General features: G+C 40.9%; 1 protein-coding gene across 18 annotated transcripts in view; it reads left to right on the top strand.

Annotated features, from left to right (window-relative positions):
• The window catches only part of LOC130297468 (uncharacterized), a 308,752-nt gene that overhangs the window by 201,139 nt on the left and 93,671 nt on the right, over nucleotides 1-13,942 (top strand). The window contains exon 1 of one of the 18 annotated variants that reach the window (XR_008849549.1): nucleotides 2-140. The exons of 16 other annotated variants lie outside the window; for them this stretch is intronic. The gene's annotated coding sequence lies outside the window, so the exon portion shown is untranslated. Of the gene's footprint in view, nucleotide 1; nucleotides 141-434; nucleotides 553-13,942 lie in introns of those variants that run through there. One more of the 18 variants, XR_008849552.1, reaches the window with a different exon arrangement.

The raw sequence follows: 13,942 nt of genomic DNA, 5'->3' as shown, positions 1-13,942 counted from the left end.
TGGTGGCAGCAGACGCTACCGAATATTCCCAGCATTCCTCGCTTTCCCAGCCGCCGCCATGAAGTGAATCTGTGGTGACTGAGAACAGCGCTCGGTGTGGTGGACAGGTGTAATAGCAGGGAGGTGTATGTGGAGCTCAGGTAACGCATAGGGCCGTGTTCACACTACTGTATGTTGGGACGTTACTGCAGATATAGCATTACCTCAATACTTCCCGAATAAGTTCAATGATTTGCCACCAGAGGTCGCAGTGAATCTCTGGTCTAAAGACAGAAGCGGCCATAGCCCCTCCATACATTCCCGCCTTAGGCTAGGACAGTGTTCTCCAACCAGTGTGCCTCCAGCTGTTGCATAACTACAACTCCTAGCATGCTCGAGCATGCTGGGAGTTGTGGTTTTGCAACAGCTGGAGGCGCCCTGGTTGGGAAACACTGGGCTAGGGCCTCATAAGTCGTTCACGGTGGCTCCAAGGCAAGAAATCCTGTCACGATTTACTCTGCTTTTTACTCAGAAATCCTTCTCCAAATCATATTTATCTATATATAACTTCATGTATGTATATATGTACTATTTGTGTATGTATGTTCTGTATAAAAGTATTTACTGTATGTACTGTATATATAAGTATATATACTGTATATATAGGTATAAGTATTGACTGTATATATATATTTGTAAATATGTATGTGCAGTATATATGTATGTACTTTCGTATGTATGTACAGTATGTATGTTCGTATGTATGTACAGTATATATGTATGTATGTACAGTATATATGTTCGTATGTATGTACAGTATATATATGTATGTTCGTATGTATGTACAGTATATATGTATGTATGTTCGTATGTATGTACAGTATATATGTTCGTATGTATGTACAGTATATATATATGTATGTTCGTATGTATGTACAGTATATATGTATAGGAGAAATAGGCGTCCGGCATGCGGTAAAAACGACAGCTTTATTCTTCTTTAATAGGGCACAAACACTGCGGCTTGAACAATGGTGACGCGTTTCAGCGGAACATGTCCGCCTTAGTCATACAACGATACAACTGCTAACTTCATTCTTATACCCGTTCAAGGCCAAACCCACACAGGTGAAAGAAATTCCACCGGTGGGCGCCGCCTCCCAGGCAAGAGAAGAGGAGTCAAGCATAGATGTAAATTCACATTGGTACAATGCACATTACATACAGTATATATTAGGGATCGACCGATATCGTTTTTTTAGGGCCGATACCGATAATCGGTGGAGGTTAGGACCGATAGCCGATAACTTATACCGATATTCCGGTATAAGTTATCGGCTATTTATCCCCCCTCGACACCGCTGCAGGTCATTGATTTAAAGCGGGCGCTTTAAATCAATGCACTGCAGTGGCTTTTGTGGTGCCATAGGCCTCCGCGCCACCACCCGCTTCTCTCCCCCTACCTGTCAGGGTGGTCCGGGCCATCCATCCTGTAGTGTCCGGCGGCATTCCGGGTGGAGGGTGCATCAGTCCGGGCTGTCCTTCTTCTCCGGGGGTCCTCTTCTCCACTCCGGGCAGGCTCCGGCCTAGTATGCTGCATAGACGCCGCTGCGCAGTGACGCCCGTGCACAGCGACGCACCTGACGTCACGGCGTAGCGGCATCTATGCAGCGTACTAGGCCAGAGCCTGCCCGGAGTGGAGAAGAGGACCCCCGGAGAAGGACAGCCCGGACCGGTTTACCCTCCACCCGGAATGCCGCCGGACACTACAGGAAGGATGTATGGCCCGGACCACCCCCATTACGGGTAAGTTTATTTATTTATTTTTTATTGACTCGGAGGGTGGGGGAGGGGCCCGACCGGTATAGCGGTATGGGCAAAAATTCATACCGGTATACCGCCCAGCACTACAGTGGGGGGTGCGACACAGTGGGTCGGGGGGGGGGGGCGGTCGCGGTGCGGCAGGTCGGGGGGGGGGGGGGCGGGGCATTATCGGCTTATTGGCAAGGTAATTGCCAATACCGATAATGCCCAAAATCGTGATTATCGGCCATACCGATAATCGGTCGATCCCTAGTATATATGTATTAGGGATCGACCGATATCGTTTTTTTAGGGCCGATACCGATAATCGATGGAGGTTAGGGCCGATAGCCGATAACTTATACTGATATTCCGGTATAAGCTATCGGCTATTTAACCCCCTGCGACACCGCTGCAGATCATTGATTTAAAGCGGGCGCTTTAAATCAGTGATCTGCAGTGGCTTTTGCGGGGCTATAGGCCGCCGACGCCACCACCCGCTTCTCTCCCCATCCATCGTTCCTGTAGTGTCCGGGGGCGTTCCGGGTGGAGGGTGGTCCGGTCTTCTTCTCCGGCGGTCATCTTCTCCACTCCGGGCAGGCTCCGGCCTAGTACGCTGCATAGACGTCGCTGCGCAGTGACGCCCGTGCACAGCGACGCACCTGACGTCACGGGGTAGCGGCGTCTATGCAGCGTACTAGGCCGGAGCCTGCCCGGAGTGGAGAAGAAGACCATGGGAGAAGAAGGACAGCCCGGACCGGACCACCCTCCACCCGGAACGCCCCCGGACACTACATGAAGGAAGGATGGCCTGGACCACCCCCATTACGGGTAAGTTTAATTTTTTTATTCACTCGGAGGGTGGGGGAGGGGCCCGACCGGTATAGCGGTATGGGAAAAAATCCATACCGGTATACCGCCTAGCATCACGGTGGGGGGTGCGACGCGGTGCGGCGGGTCGAGGGGGTGGCGGTCGTGGTGCGGTGGGGGCGGGGCATTATCGGCTTATCGGCAAGATAATTGCCGATACCGATAATGCCCAAAATCGTGATTATCGGCCGATGATATCGGCCATACCGATAATCGGTCGATCCCTAATATGTATGTATGTATGTTCGTATGTATGTACAGTATATATGTATGTTCGTATGTATGTACAGTATATATGTATGTTCGTATGTATGTACAGTATATATGTATGTTTGTATGTATGTACAGTATATATGTATGTATGTATGTTCGTATATATGTACAGTATGTATGTATGTATGTACAGTATATATGTATGTTCATATGTATGTACAGTATATATGTATGTGTGTACAGTATGTATGTATGTTCGTATATATGTACAGTATATATGTATGTATGTACAGTATGTATGTATGTTCGTATATATGTACAGTATGTATGTACAGTATATATGTATGTTCATATGTATGTACAGTATATATGTATAGTATGTATGTATGTTCGTATATATGTACAGTATATATGTATGTATGTACAGTATATATGTATGTTTGTATGTATGTATGTACAGTATATATGTATGTAAGTACAGTATGTATGTATGTACAGTATATATGTATCTGTACAGTATATATGTATGTATTTTCTGTTATATGTATGTATATACATTCCATTGTAACTTCCAAATGGCTGGAGATATTTTGATGAAACTTGGTCTCATGTTACTTATTTGTCAACTAAAACTATATTAGTTGAATCAATCCTAACCTATCCCCCATTGTGAGGGTGGGGGCATTTGTCTAAAGGCCAATGCAAGTCTATGGGAGGGCGAAATATGAGGTCGGATGTGAGGACAATATATGAGATCGGATGTGAGGACAATATATGAGGTCAGATGTGAGGACAATATATGAGGAGGATGTGAGGACAATATATGAGGTCAGATGTGAGGACAATATATGAGGTCAGATGTGAGGACAATATATGAGATCAGATGTGAGGACAATATATGAGATCAGATGTGAGGACAATATATGAGATCAGATGTGAGGACAATATATGAGGAGGATGTGAGGACAATATATGAGATCAGATGTGAGGACAATATATGAGATCAGATGTGAGGACAATATATGAGGAGGATGTGAGGACAATATATGAGATCAGATGTGAGGACAATATATGAGGAGGATGTGAGGACAATATATGAGATCAGATGTGAGGATAATATATGAGGTCAGATGTGAGGACAATATATGAGGAGGATGTGAGGACAATATATGAGATCAGATGTGAGGATAATATATGAGGTCAGATGTGAGGACAATATATGAGGAGGATGTGAGGACAATATATGAGATCAGATGTGAGGACAATATATGAGATCAGATGTGAGGACAATATATGAGATCAGATGTGAGGACAATATATGAGATCAGATGTGAGGACAATATATGAGGAGGATGTGAGGACAATATATGAGGAGGATGTGAGGACAATATATGAGGAGGATGTGAGGACAATATATGAGATCAGATGTGAGGACAATATATGAGATCAGATGTGAGGACAATATATGAGATCAGATGTGAGGACAATATATGAGATCAGATGTGAGGACAATATATGAGATCAGATGTGAGGACAATATATGAGGAGGATGTGAGGACAATATATGAGATCAGATGTGAGGACAATATATGAGGAGGATGTGAGGACAATATATGAGGAGGATGTGAGGACAATATATGAGATCAGATGTGAGGACAATATATGAGGAGGATGTGAGGACAATATATGAGATCAGATGTGAGGACAATATATGAGGTCAGATGTGAGGACAATATATGAGGAGGATGTGAGGACAATATATGAGATCAGATGTGAGGACAATATATGAGGTCAGATGTGAGGACAATATATGAGATCAGATGTGAGGACAATATATGAGATCAGATGTGAGGACAATATATGAGGTCAGATGTGAGGACAATATATGAGGAGGATGTGAGGACAATATATGAGGAGGATGTGAGGACAATATATGAGATCAGATGTGAGGACAATATATGAGGAGGATGTGAGGACAATATATGAGATCAGATGTGAGGACAATATATGAGATCAGATGTGAGGACAATATATGAGGAGGATGTGAGGACAATATATGAGATCAGATGTGAGGACAATATATGAGGAGGATGTGAGGACAATATATGAGATCAGATGTGAGGACAATATATGAGGAGGATGTGAGGACAATATATGAGGAGGATGTGAGGACAATATATGAGGAGGATGTGAGGACAATATATGAGATCAGATGTGAGGACAATATATGAGGAGGATGTGAGGACAATATATGAGGAGGATGTGAGGACAATATATGAGGAGGATGTGAGGACAATATATGAGATGAGATGTGAGGACAATATATGAGATGAGATGTGAGGACAATATATGAGGTCAGATGTGAGGACAATATATGAGATCAGATGTGAGGACAATATATGAGATCAGATGTGAGGACAATATATGAGGTCAGATGTGAGGACAATATATGAGATCAGATGTGAGGACAATATATGAGGAGGATGTGAGGACAATATATGAGGAGGATGTGAGGACAATATATGAGATCAGATGTGAGGACAATATATGAGGAGGATGTGAGGACAATATATGAGATCAGATGTGAGGATAATATATGAGATCAGATGTGAGTACAATATATGAGATCAGATGTGAGGACAATATATGAGGTCAGATGTGAGGACAATATATGAGATCAGATGTGAGGACAATATATGAGATCAGATGTGAGGACAATATATGAGGAGGATGTGAGGACAATATATGAGGAGGATGTGAGGACAATATATGAGATCAGATGTGAGGACAATATATGAGGTCAGATGTGAGGACAATATATGAGATCAGATGTGAGGACAATATATGAGGAGGATGTGAGGACAATATATGAGGTCAGATGTGAGGATAATATATGAGATCAGATGTGAGTACAATATATGAGATCAGATGTGAGGACAATATATGAGGAGGATGTGAGGACAATATATGAGATCAGATGTGAGGACAATATATGAGATCAGATGTCAGGACAATATATGAGATCAGATGTGAGGACAATATATGAGATCAGATGTGAGGACAATATATGAGATCAGATGTGAGGACAATATATGAGGTCAGATGTGAGGACAATATATGAGGTCAGATGTGAGGACAATATATGAGGAGGATGTGAGGACAATATATGAGGTCAGATGTGAGGATAATATATGAGGAGGATGTGAGGACAATATATGAGATCAGATGTGAGGACAATATATGAGGAGGATGTGAGGACAATATATGAGATCAGATGTGAGGACAATATATGAGGAGGATGTGAGGACAATATATGAGGAGGATGTGAGGACAATATATGAGATCGGATGTGAGGATAATATATGAGATCAGATGTGAGGACAATATATGAGATCAGATGTCAGGACAATATATGAGATCAGATGTGAGGACAATATATGAGGTCAGATGTGAGGACAATATATGAGGAGGATGTGAGGACAATATATGAGGTCAGATGTGAGGATAATATATGAGGAGGATGTGAGGACAATATATGAGGAGGATGTGAGGACAATATATGAGGTCAGATGTGAGGACAATATATGAGATCAGATGTGAGGACAATATATGAGATCAGATGTGAGGACAATATATGAGGTCAGATGTGAGGACAATATATGAGGAGGATGTGAGGACAATATATGAGGTCAGATGTGAGGATAATATATGAGGAGGATGTGAGGACAATATATGAGATCAGATGTGAGGACAATATATGAGGAGGATGTGAGGACAATATATGAGATCATATGTGAGGACAATATATGAGGAGGATGTGAGGACAATATATGAGGAGGATGTGAGGATAATATATGAGATCAGATGTGAGGACAATATATGAGATCAGATGTGAGGACAATATATGAGATCAGATGTGAGGACAATATATGAGGTCAGATGTGAGGACAATATATGAGATCAGATGTGAGGACAATATATGAGGTCAGATGTGAGGACAATATATGAGGAGGATGTGAGGACAATATATGAGGTCAGATGTGAGGATAATATATGAGGAGGATGTGAGGACAATATATGAGATCAGATGTGAGGACAATATATGAGGTCAGATGTGAGGACAATATATGAGGAGGATGTGAGGACAATATATGAGATCAGATGTGAGGACAATATATGAGGAGGATGTGAGGACAATATATGAGGAGGATGTGAGGACAATATATGAGATCGGATGTGAGGATAATATATGAGATCAGATGTGAGGACAATATATGAGATCAGATGTGAGGACAATATATGAGATCAGATGTCAGGACAATATATGAGATCAGATGTGAGGACAATATATGAGGTCAGATGTGAGGACAATATATGAGGAGGATGTGAGGACAATATATGAGGTCAGATGTGAGGACAATATATGAGGAGGATGTGAGGACAATATATGAGGTCAGATGTGAGGACAATATATGAGATCAGATGTGAGGACAATATATGAGATCAGATGTCAGGACAATATATGAGATCAGATGTGAGGACAATATATGAGGAGGATGTGAGGACAATATATGAGATCATATGTGAGGACAATATATGAGGAGGATGTGAGGACAATATATGAGGAGGATGTGAGGACAATATATGAGATCGGATGTGAGGATAATATATGAGATCAGATGTGAGGACAATATATGAGATCAGATGTGAGGACAATATATGAGATCAGATGTGAGGACAATATATGAGATCAGATGTGAGGACAATATATGAGATCAGATGTGAGGACAATATATGAGATCAGATGTGAGGACAATATATGAGATCAGATGTGAGGACAATATATGAGGTCAGATGTGAGGACAATATATGAGGTCAGATGTGAGGATAATATATGAGGAGGATGTGAGGACAATATATGAGGAGGATGTGAGGACAATATATGAGGTCAGATGTGAGGACAATATATGAGATCAGATGTGAGGACAATATATGAGATCAGATGTGAGGACAATATATGAGATCAGATGTGAGGACAATATATGAGGTCAGATGTGAGGACAATATATGAGATCAGATGTGAGGACAATATATGAGATCAGATGTGAGGACAATATATGAGATCAGATGTGAGGACAATATATGAGGTCAGATGTCAGGACAATATATGAGATCAGATGTGAGGACAATATATGAGGAGGATGTGAGGACAATATATGAGATCATATGTGAGGACAATATATGAGGAGGATGTGAGGACAATATATGAGGAGGATGTGAGGACAATATATGAGATCGGATGTGAGGATAATATATGAGATCAGATGTGAGGACAATATATGAGATCAGATGTGAGGACAATATATGAGATCAGATGTGAGGACAATATATGAGATCAGATGTGAGGACAATATATGAGATCAGATGTGAGGACAATATATGAGATCAGATGTGAGGACAATATATGAGGTCAGATGTGAGGACAATATATGAGGTCAGATGTGAGGATAATATATGAGGAGGATGTGAGGACAATATATGAGGTCAGATGTGAGGACAATATATGAGGTCAGATGTGAGGACAATATATGAGATCGGATGTGAGGACAATATATGAGATCAGATGTGAGGACAATATATGAGATCAGATGTGAGGACAATATATGAGGTCAGATGTGAGGACAATATATGAGATCAGATGTGAGGACAATATATGAGGTCAGATGTGAGGACAATATATGAGGTCAGATGTGAGGACAATATATGAGGTCAGATGTGAGGACAATATATGAGGTCAGATGTGAGGACAATATATGAGGAGGATGTGAGGACAATATATGAGGAGGATGTGAGGACAATATATGAGATCAGATGTGAGGACAATATATGAGGAGGATGTGAGGACAATATATGAGATCAGATGTGAGGACAATATATGAGGTCAGATGTGAGGACAATATATGAGGTCAGATGTGAGGACAATATATGAGATCAGATGTGAGGATAATATATGAGATCAGATGTGAGGACAATATATGAGGTCAGATGTGAGGACAATATATGAGGTCAGATGTGAGGACAATATATGAGATCAGATGTGAGGATAATATATGAGATCAGATGTGAGGACAATATATGAGGTCAGATGTGAGGACAATATATGAGATCAGATGTGAGGACAATATATGAGATCAGATGTGAGGACAATATATGAGATCAGATGTGAGGACAATATATGAGATCAGATGTGAGGACAATATATGAGATCAGATGTGAGGACAATATATGAGATCAGATGTGAGGACAATATATGAGATCAGATGTGAGGACAATATATGAGGTCAGATGTGAGGACAATATATGAGATCAGATGTGAGGACAATATATGAGGTCAGATGTGAGGACAATATATGAGGTCAGATGTGAGGATAATATATGAGGAGGATGTGAGGACAATATATGAGGTCAGATGTGAGGACAATATATGAGGTCAGATGTGAGGACAATATATGAGATCGGATGTGAGGACAATATATGAGATCAGATGTGAGGACAATATATGAGGTCAGATGTGAGGACAATATATGAGATCAGATGTGAGGACAATATATGAGGTCAGATGTGAGGACAATATATGAGGTCAGATGTGAGGACAATATATGAGGTCAGATGTGAGGACAATATATGAGGTCAGATGTGAGGACAATATATGAGGAGGATGTGAGGACAATATATGAGGAGGATGTGAGGACAATATATGAGATCAGATGTGAGGACAATATATGAGGAGGATGTGAGGACAATATATGAGATCAGATGTGAGGACAATATATGAGGTCAGATGTGAGGACAATATATGAGGAGGATGTGAGGACAATATTTGAGATCAGATGTGAGGACAATATATGAGGTCAGATGTGAGGACAATATATGAGGTCAGATGTGAGGATAATATATGAGATCAGATGTGAGGACAATATATGAGATCAGATGTGAGGATAATATATGAGGAGGATGTGAGGACAATATATGAGATCAGATGTGAGGACAATATATGAGGAGGATGTGAGGACAATATATGAGGAGGATGTGAGGACAATATATGAGGAGGATGTGAGGACAATATATGAGGAGGATGTGAGGACAATATATGAGGTCAGATGTGAGGACAATATATGAGGTCAGATGTGAGGACAATATATGAGGAGGATGTGAGGACAATATATGAGGTCAGATGTGAGGATAATATATGAGGAGGATGTGAGGACAATATATGAGGAGGATGTGAGGACAATATATGAGGTCAGATGTGAGGACAATATATGAGATCAGATGTGAGGACAATATATGAGATCAGATGTCAGGACAATATATGAGATCAGATGTGAGGACAATATATGAGGAGGATGTGAGGACAATATATGAGATCATATGTGAGGACAATATATGAGGAGGATGTGAGGACAATATATGAGGAGGATGTGAGGACAATATATGAGATCGGATGTGAGGATAATATATGAGATCAGATGTGAGGACAATATATGAGATCAGATGTGAGGACAATATATGAGATCAGATGTGAGGACAATATATGAGATCAGATGTGAGGACAATATATGAGATCAGATGTGAGGACAATATATGAGATCAGATGTGAGGACAATATATGAGGTCAGATGTGAGGACAATATATGAGGTCAGATGTGAGGATAATATATGAGGAGGATGTGAGGACAATATATGAGGTCAGATGTGAGGACAATATATGAGGTCAGATGTGAGGACAATATATGAGATCGGATGTGAGGACAATATATGAGATCAGATGTGAGGACAATATATGAGATCAGATGTGAGGACAATATATGAGGAGGATGTGAGGACAATATATGAGGTCAGATGTGAGGACAATATATGAGGTCAGATGTGAGGACAATATATGAGGAGGATGTGAGGACAATATATGAGGAGGATGTGAGGACAATATATGAGATCAGATGTGAGGACAATATATGAGGAGGATGTGAGGACAATATATGAGATCAGATGTGAGGACAATATATGAGGTCAGATGTGAGGACAATATATGAGGTCAGATGTGAGGACAATATATGAGATCAGATGTGAGGATAATATATGAGATCAGATGTGAGGACAATATATGAGGTCAGATGTGAGGACAATATATGAGGTCAGATGTGAGGACAATATATGAGATCAGATGTGAGGATAATATATGAGATCAGATGTGAGGACAATATATGAGGTCAGATGTGAGGACAATATATGAGGAGGATGTGAGGACAATATATGAGATCAGATGTGAGGACAATATATGAGATCAGATGTGAGGACAATATATGAGATCAGATGTGAGGACAATATATGAGATCAGATGTGAGGACAATATATGAGATCAGATGTGAGGACAATATATGAGATCAGATGTGAGGACAATATATGAGGTCAGATGTGAGGACAATATATGAGATCAGATGTGAGGACAATATATGAGGTCAGATGTGAGGATAATATATGAGGAGGATGTGAGGACAATATATGAGGTCAGATGTGAGGACAATATATGAGGTCAGATGTGAGGACAATATATGAGATCGGATGTGAGGACAATATATGAGATCAGATGTGAGGACAATATATGAGGTCAGATGTGAGGACAATATATGAGATCAGATGTGAGGACAATATATGAGGTCAGATGTGAGGACAATATATGAGGTCAGATGTGAGGACAATATATGAGGTCAGATGTGAGGACAATATATGAGGTCAGATGTGAGGACAATATATGAGGAGGATGTGAGGACAATATATGAGGAGGATGTGAGGACAATATATGAGATCAGATGTGAGGACAATATATGAGGAGGATGTGAGGACAATATATGAGATCAGATGTGAGGACAATATATGAGGTCAGATGTGAGGACAATATATGAGGAGGATGTGAGGACAATATATGAGATCAGATGTGAGGACAATATATGAGGTCAGATGTGAGGACAATATATGAGATCAGATGTGAGGATAATATATGAGATCAGATGTGAGGACAATATATGAGATCAGATGTGAGGATAATATATGAGGAGGATGTGAGGACAATATATGAGATCAGATGTGAGGACAATATATGAGGAGGATGTGAGGACAATATATGAGGAGGATGTGAGGACAATATATGAGGAGGATGTGAGGACAATATATGAGGAGGATGTGAGGACAATATATGAGGTCAGATGTGAGGACAATATATGAGGTCAGATGTGAGGACAATATATGAGGTCAGATGTGAGGACAATATATGAGGAGGATGTGAGGACAATATATGAGGAGGATGTGAGGACAATATATGAGATCAGATGTGAGGACAATATATGAGGTCAGATGTGAGGACAATATATGAGGTCAGATGTGAGGACAATATATGAGGAGGATGTGAGGACAATATATGAGATCAGATGTGAGGACAATATATGAGGTCAGATGTGAGGACAATATATGAGATCAGATGTGAGGACAATATATGAGATCAGATGTGAGGACAATATATGAGGAGGATGTGAGGACAATATATGAGGAGGATGTGAGGACAATATATGAGATCAGATGTGAGGACAATATATGAGGTCAGATGTGAGGACAATATATGAGGTCAGATGTGAGGACAATATATGAGGAGGATGTGAGGACAATATATGAGATCAGATGTGAGGACAATATATGAGGTCAGATGTGAGGACAATATATGAGATCAGATGTGAGGACAATATATGAGATCAGATGTGAGGACAATATATGAGGTCAGATGTGAGGACAATATATGAGGAGGATGTGAGGACAATATATGAGATCAGATGTGAGGACAATATATGAGATCAGATGTGAGGACAATATATGAGGAGGATGTGAGGACAATATATGAGATCAGATATGAGGACAATATATGAGGAGGATGTGAGGACAATATATGAGATCAGATGTGAGGACAATATATGAGATCAGATGTGAGGACAATATATGAGATCAGATGTGAGGACAATATATGAGGAGGATGTGAGGACAATATATGAGATCAGATGTGAGGACAATATATGAGATCAGATGTGAGGACAATATATGAGATCAGATGTGAGGACAATATATGAGGAGGATGTGAGGACAATATATGAGATCAGATGTGAGGACAATATATGAGGTCAGATGTGAGGACAATATATGAGGTCAGATGTGAGGACAATATATGAGGTCAGATGTGAGGACAATATATGAGGAGGACGGGATATGAAGTTGAGATATGGGGACGGGGGATATGAGGACGAAATATGAGGAGGGGATATAAGGTTAGGAGATGTGGATGGGATATGAGGACAAGAGCATTATTGCTTTTCCTCTCCCACATGGTTTATGTTAAAAGGCCGGGGAATGCCGGGTACTCTGCTAGTAAACCTATACTGCGATCCCTCAACTTACAATGGCCGAGGTTACCTTAAGTGACACAAATACCCGATATGCTAAATTATAGAAGTAAAGGGGTATTCCAGGAAAAAAACTTTTTTATATATATCAACTAACTCCAGAAAGTTAAACAGATTTGTTAATTACTTCTATTAAAAAATATTAATCCTTTCAGTACTTATGAGCTTCTGAAGTTAAGGTTGTTCTTTTCTGTCTAAATGCTCTCTGATGACACCTGTCTCGGGAACCGCCCAGTTTAGAAGCAAATCCCCATAGCAAACCTCTTCTAAACTGGGCGGTTCCCGAGACAGCCCCTGTATTATGTGGAATGGATCTATAATAATAGAAAGAGAACAGTCGATGTATTGTGAAAAGAATGTTTGTGGTTCATTTAGGAAAATGAAGATTATGAATAAAATAAAAATAGGAGACCGATTGTTACGCCGAGCGCTCCGGGTCCCTGCTCCTCCCCGGAGCGCTCGCGGCGTTCTCCTGTCTGCAGCGCCCCGGTCAGACCCGCTGACCGGGAGCGCTGCACTGTCACTGCCGGCGGGGATGCGATCCGCGTAGCGGGACGCGCCCGCCCGCGGGTCGC

Source organism: Hyla sarda, chromosome 13 (assembly GCF_029499605.1).
Source record: "Hyla sarda isolate aHylSar1 chromosome 13, aHylSar1.hap1, whole genome shotgun sequence".
In the NCBI taxonomy this organism is placed as follows: domain Eukaryota; kingdom Metazoa; phylum Chordata; class Amphibia; order Anura; family Hylidae; genus Hyla; species Hyla sarda.
This window is presented reverse-complemented; position numbering and strand designations above follow the sequence as displayed.